Below are 7,040 nucleotides of genomic sequence, written 5' to 3'. Positions count from 1 at the left end.
TGCACCAAATCTAGTCAGATCTTGAAAGATAAGCTGGCTTAAGCCTGAATACTAATTTCATGAGCGACTACCACGCATAAAACATATTCCTGCGGAGGGAGCTGGTAGGAACGTTGGTTTGCTTGGTCAATGGCCAGGGTCAACGGCGGCGTGGTGTATTCCGCAAATATGCCCGACTGTGAGAGCGGGCACAAGCCGGCGTGAGTAGGTTAAACGTTGAGTTTTATAAGGGCACCACGGGGTGACCAGCCCCTCCCCACCCAGCCCCACCCCTCCCACCCCCCACCCAGCCCCACCCTTCCCACCCAGCCCCTCCCCACCCTCCCCACCTAGCCCCTCCCCACCCTCCCCACCCAGCCTTCCCCACCCTCCCCTCCCCACCCAGCCCCTCCCTCCCCACCCAGCCCCTCCTTGCACGACGGACGGACACAATAATCCCCTGTGGGCTGGTGTAACCAGGTTCCTACCAGTAACAGATGTTGTAAGTTGCCGCAGTACGACAATGTGTATGCTTGCACACCTTCACCAACCGACACTGACCAGCGTGGTGAAGTATGGTCATATAACCTCCATGACCTTGTATGGCAACGGGGGAGGTCTTTATCTAGCCGTGGATTGACAAAATGTGCTCTCCATGCACATGATAAGAATGTTCAAATGTGTCAATTTTTGACGGAACACTATATGCACGTTTGTATTCATGGTATCCTGTTGAAAAATATATTTGCATGACCTCTGACTTCTGTGGCAGCAGCAATTCCTGTGGGGGATACACAACATTGAATTGCTTACATTATTTCACTCATTAATGTCAGCAACGCTCAAAATATTTTTTTTTGAATTGCCAAAGCTCTGGTCGTCTCTGCAATTAAATTGGGTCACAGTCCAATGCGTTCAGTCAAGATCATGAATATATTACCACAATAACTTTCCAAGCTACGTCCATTTGTCATCAATTATGGTTATAAACCTGGGCAGAGTAATGATTTTTTTAAACGTGTTAACAAAATTGTGTCGTAAAACTTGGCTGTAAATGTCTATTGCAATGCATCTCTGTGATGGTTTTTTTTTTGCTTATAAATATACGTTTCAACAAGCAAGCATATTTCAAAAGTGACCTTGTTCATTGTCACGTCTGTGTAAATCTATAAACGCGTATAAATCCCTTAGCAAAATGCAGGGGTTCTAAATGTAAACACTGTACCCTATATTCTTCAAGGTTCATTTGGAAATCAGTGATGCCTCCTGCCAAGAAAATCAATAATCACGTGAAAGTCGTTATGATCAAATGTGAATGTGGCAATAACAGCAATTATTGATATTTTTATCACCATCATCATCATGGCTTGGCTTCGCGAACGAAGATCTAGGAAGGACATCCATGTCTTCTGCAGGCACGCTGGTGGCTGACGAGGCCTATGCGGGACAGGCAGGTCCTGCCACAACGGCTGCAAGTATAGGTCTGATCTGGGATGGGTGCTGAGGGATCATGGTTCTTCCTCCTTCTCCTTTAGTCCTCCATACGGGCCCTGCGGGTATCTTCGAAGAAGGAGGTGGCCTGGTGGACTGTGTGCCGCCAGGAGTTGCGATCAGCTGCTTGTGTTGCTCACTGACGGTGATCGATGCAGCAAGCAGTGAAGCACTTCTTCAGGGAGTCTTTGTATCGCTTTCGTGGTGCCCCTATGTCGCGATGGCCAGAGGACAGTTCCCCATACAGCACAATCTTAGGTAAGCGGTGGTTCTCCATCCTGGCGATGTGCCCTGCCCAACAAAGTTATATCTTGAGGACCATGGCCTCGGATATTTTTATAGGTAGGAAGATTTTATACATTCCCATTAGAATGTCATATGTAGAGTAATATGTATACTGATTATAGTCTATGGCATATGACCATATCAGCCAGAATGTTCTTGATCTCATAAGATATCGGAAGATATGCAAAGTTGAGTCTGGATAGTGCTTGAATGGGTGACCACCATGCACAGATGTCGTTTTAGGCTATGGGGCTATGCGGTGGGCAGCAAAAATAATAATTGTACTTATATGCTCCCTGCCTTCATGACCTGCAATGGCTAGTGGGATGAAGTATGACCAAATTACCCACATCAGTGGATTGACATATTGCAGTGTTCTTCATTGCAAGGCCTGCGGGCCACTGGCGGCCCCTGTGGCCTTTAGTGGGGCCCCTGACGTGCGGCCCCTGACAATACACAAATGTGGAAATACCCCATAATGCTGTCACACCCAATGGTTTCAAATGTGTGGCGGCCCTCACATTGATGTCTTATGACCGAAAGTGGCCTAACATAAGGGCTGTATACATGTGTAGTGAAGTACTCACACGGACACTCCAAGCTTGTCTCCCGTGTCACTTTATTTACCTTGCATCCAGTGTGCATGCTCCTCACTTACACTAACACACACACCCTTGTTGCGAACTCCATCTCTCGCCTCTCCGGCGTCGACCACGTGTTCCAGCGCTTGCACCTGTTCATCCCCAAATGCACCCGCTTAATTAATGCTTCTCCCCCTTATTGCTGCCGCCTCTCCGGCGCCTAAGCCATGTCTCGACGCTTGCACCTGTTCGTCCCCAAATGCACCCGCTCAATCACTGCTTCTCCCCGCTTACCTCTGCGCGACCTCAGTTGCAGCCTCTCTTTGCTAACCCCACGCGTTACGCCACGACACATGCGTAGTGTTGTAAATAAAGACGGACGACTTCTTGTCTTCTTCCCGGGCCACTTTATTACAGTCTGTTTTATAACACTCGTTTTAGTTATGCCGAGCATCCGCCGTCCGTCGCTCGTTCGCTCCCTTACTCGCCCCGTCCCTATCCTATTCTCTACTCGCCTTTTCTCACCCCTCTGAGCAGCCGTGTCTCACTGTCTCAGTGGGTCGACACCACGGCAGCCACGGCATTAAGCGTGCCGACGTACGGACGGCGCTCACGCCTTTAGCGTCCTACTCCTGGTCTGTACGGGGCCCGTGTCTCGCTGTCTCCGCTGGTTGATACCACGGTCCGGGGGTCAAGCGTGCCGACGTACGGACTGCGCTTGCCCCTAGCGACCCTATCCTAGCATACCCAGGTCCACACAGGACCACTCTCGCCAGAGAATACTCTAACTAGCTTGGCGGGTCCGGCTTCAGCTTCTCTTGTCTTCTGTCTTCATCATATCGCCCCTCGGGCTCGTTTTGCCCCTTCCAGAACATTCTCCAGAAGATCCCTCTATGATTGGCAGATACTGGTCTTTTGAATTTCACCTCCCCCCTTAATTACCCCAACGAATTACCCCAACGGTCATCCTGACCCTGGCTGCTCTCGACTTTCCCATGATGACGCTCACCAACCACCTCTTCTTGGCTGCCGTGCGGACATGCAGCCGTTATCGAATATTCCCGCGTTGAACCACTACACATGTAATAGGTCGCAGTTATAAATCACATTATCTTCAATTGGATATTAGTTGAATTTATACAATTACACAACACGCAGACAAAACACAATTTCGTTTATTTGCAGCTCTATTTACGAGCAGTACTTCACACAGAAAATCAGGTCTAACGATCTCATCGCTCTTTCATCGGCACATTAGTGAATGCTATTTCGCACATTTCAAAAATCCTAGCTCATGTTTCCAAAGAGTAGTTCATCTTTACGCTGCATTTTCTAAGATGCAATCCCCTGGAATGCACCAAGTTTCATCAGATCTTGGAAGCTAAGCAGGGCGGACCCTGGCTAGTGTTTGAATGGATGTCCATCGTGCATAAAACGGGTGGTATGGGCTGCAGGGTTACATTCTCAGAAAGGGCCAATGCAACACAATCCATTGTTGTTACTGTACAATGCTCCAATGTGTCTGGTCCCCACATTCACCAACTCGAACTGATCAGCATGGTATGACCGAATAATCCTCCACGCTCCTCACAGCATGGGGAGGCCGTCATCCAGCAGTGCATTGAGAAATGGCCTTACATGTTAATTGCCTTAAAAATCCACTGCGTGATGCAACTTTCATACACATTTATAATGTTTTTGTAGAATTCATATTAGGCATGTAATGATGCTTCAATTAAACAGTTGATTTTTTTATGCTCACAATACATGCATTGGATAATGTGAGAATCGATTATTTTAAGAAATTATCATCATCAGCCATGATCAATCCACTGCTGAGTGACGGTCTTCCTGAGCCGTCACCATTGTCAGCATAAACATCGTGTGATGTAAAACTGTCATCGATCATATGAGCTGATTGTATCACAATTTACGTAAATGTTTTATGAGTAGTATATGTAGGTTAATGGATTACATTTAGGATAACAAAATTGTACAGATGTGGTGAGAAATAGAGAACATTACATGTGAGATAGTAAAATTAGAAACATTTATTGTTGATTTAAACTGGGACCCTGCATCATGAAAATTCATAAAATCGTTAGGGGAGTGAAGAGTTAACTAATGAATTTGTATGCAAATTACTACAAAACAGTACACGAGCATATAAGCGGTAAAGCATGTTTTGTATTTTACTATAATTTATAGCTTCGGTTAAGCATGTGTGTAAAATTAGCAATTTCTTAGCATAATACTTTGACGTAAAAAATTAAATGCTTTCGATCAATTTGATTGGTTTAATCGCCTTAGGAAATTGTGTAATGGTGTGTGAATAGTTCTTACGGTTTGACAGATTGCATACACATTACTTGTTAGCAGTCTCACAGAGGTCAAAATACCCGGTCGCTCGACTCAGTCAAGTGGCCAAGCTCAAATTCGTTAAGTGCAATTGTTAACCACACATGCCCCAGTTAATTTTGACACCATACTCAGCTGTTAATAAATTCAATTAATTTCAATTATACTTCTCTTTATTTTACTTTGGGGGGAACGAACTCCCAACGATGGCTATAACAGTACGTAAACCCAGCAGAATTCGTTTTTAACCGGCCGCACCCCTGCTATTGAAGAGGAAGAATTGGTGAACGGCTGTCAAGGGGATGGCGATTGGCGGAAGACTTGCAGGTGCTCAGGCGAAGAGGAAGTCCACGATTTGACTACACGTTACACATAAAACATCGAACGGGATCAAGTACAGTTGAAAGGTGCAGCGACCTGCGGAAAGCAGCGGAAAGGCTGCTGCAAGGAGATATCAGTGGAGGGAAAGAGTCCAAAAGGCCATGGGACTGGAATAAGAAGACACACTGCTGATGAGATGCGTACTTAAAAGTACTGATGGAAAACATTGGACGAGAGGGGACGTTTGGCTGATGGCCCTAAAAGTGATTTTTTTTTGGCAATGAAACAGACTCTTGACTGTTTAATTATTTACATTCCCACACGCTGGTCTTGGCACTTTTCTAAATATATGTTGTTATCCAAGTGTAGACGATGCCAATGTATTTTCAACCTCTGTGATTAAACGTATTAATTAGATTTTTATGTTGGTATTGACGGCAGAATATATATGTTAGAGGCAGCCTAATTTTGTTTACGGTGCAATAAATTGGTCATTGAATAACGATTTGAACAGATGCAATGTAAAATAAATATCAATGACATTGCTTTATAATCTACCACTGTATGTGAAATGTATCATACTGGTAGGAATCCACTGGTTCCACCAGCCCACAGGGGATTATTGTGTCCGTCCGTTCGTCGTGCAGGTAGGGGCTGGGTGGGGAGGGAGGGTGGGGAGGGGCTGGGTGGGGAGGGTGGGGCTGGGTGGGGGGTGGGAGGGGTGGGGCTGGGTGGGGAGGGGCTGGTCACCCCGTGGTGCCCTTATAAAACTCAACGTTTAACCTACTCACGCCGGCTTGTGCCCGCCCTCAGTCGGGCATATATGCGGAATACACCACGCCGCCGTTGACCCTGCAGGCCATTGACCGAGCAACCCAACGTTCCTATCAGCTCCCTCCGCAGGAATGTGTTTGTATACAGGCTACTATATTTCTAATTGCACACACTGTAATTGATTCTCATTGAACGTGTAATAAATATTTCCAGGTTTAATTTCCACAAACAAGAATAGTGGGTGAAGTGGAGCAAGTGGTTAACACGTTGTGCTATGAGCCTGGCTACCTGAGTTCGATTCCCAGCCAACAGCTAACATTAGTGGTCAGGGATACATGAATCGGTTTGATTCTAGGCTCCGCTGCATGAACCCACACTGACTGTTGTGGTCAATTATGGTCAAACATTCCCCGTGACCAACATGGTTTGTGGAGATCTTCATCGAGCAGTGGATTGGCATAGGACAGTAAATTAGTATGACAGTGATTATGTAATACATAGCAGGGTAAGCATTGTAATACAGTAATAAAACGGTAAATGTTAAAATACCATTATTTAATACAAACAATAACTGCTGGATTGTTTAAAATCATCTGACCAACACCCTTGATATTGACATCTTGTATTAAAAGAATGAGAAATCTGGATCAAATAATCCTGAATGCACTGTTAATATTTAACAGATGCAGTACTTGAAAGTCTATCACCACCACATCAGAGGAGTCAACGCTAAAGTTCAAAGCTTCGTGACACCCCTGTTAATAAAAAAAATAACTCCTCAAAGGTTGCTGTCTGTTCTTGATCGGTACGGGAACGATACAGGACATCCGCGATTAAGAGGAGGATATTTCAGTTGTCCGCGTGGGGTCGGCTGCAGCGTCATTGGGCCATCTTTGACCTCTGTCCTGTCGGGTCACGATCCAGGTTGCTCCACCTGATCTCCTTGGCTCACGATGGCTGCTCCTTCTCCTGCATGTATTGCTGCACCGCCCGGTGAATCGCCTTCTCCACAACTTGTTTGCTCACGCTCGCGAGCTCAGCATCGTCACCCGTGTCCTGCGTGCTCCATGCACCTGGAGTTCACAGTTTTATTTTTTTACAGGGTCGATGCCACGGCATTACGTCGCAGATAACATTTGTTGTTGTGCTGTAAACTCTATGCTCTCCACATCTATGCTCCACGCCTTCACCAACCCGCACTGGATCAGGCTTGGATGGGTGGCCACCATGTATAAAAACGGCACTTTACGC

Source organism: Lethenteron reissneri, unplaced genomic scaffold, assembly GCF_015708825.2.
Source record: "Lethenteron reissneri isolate LAM-NWPU_2019-01 unplaced genomic scaffold, ASM1570882v1 scaffold_1595, whole genome shotgun sequence".
Classification (NCBI taxonomy): Eukaryota; Metazoa; Chordata; class Hyperoartia; order Petromyzontiformes; family Petromyzontidae; genus Lethenteron; species Lethenteron reissneri.
This window is presented reverse-complemented; position numbering follows the sequence as displayed.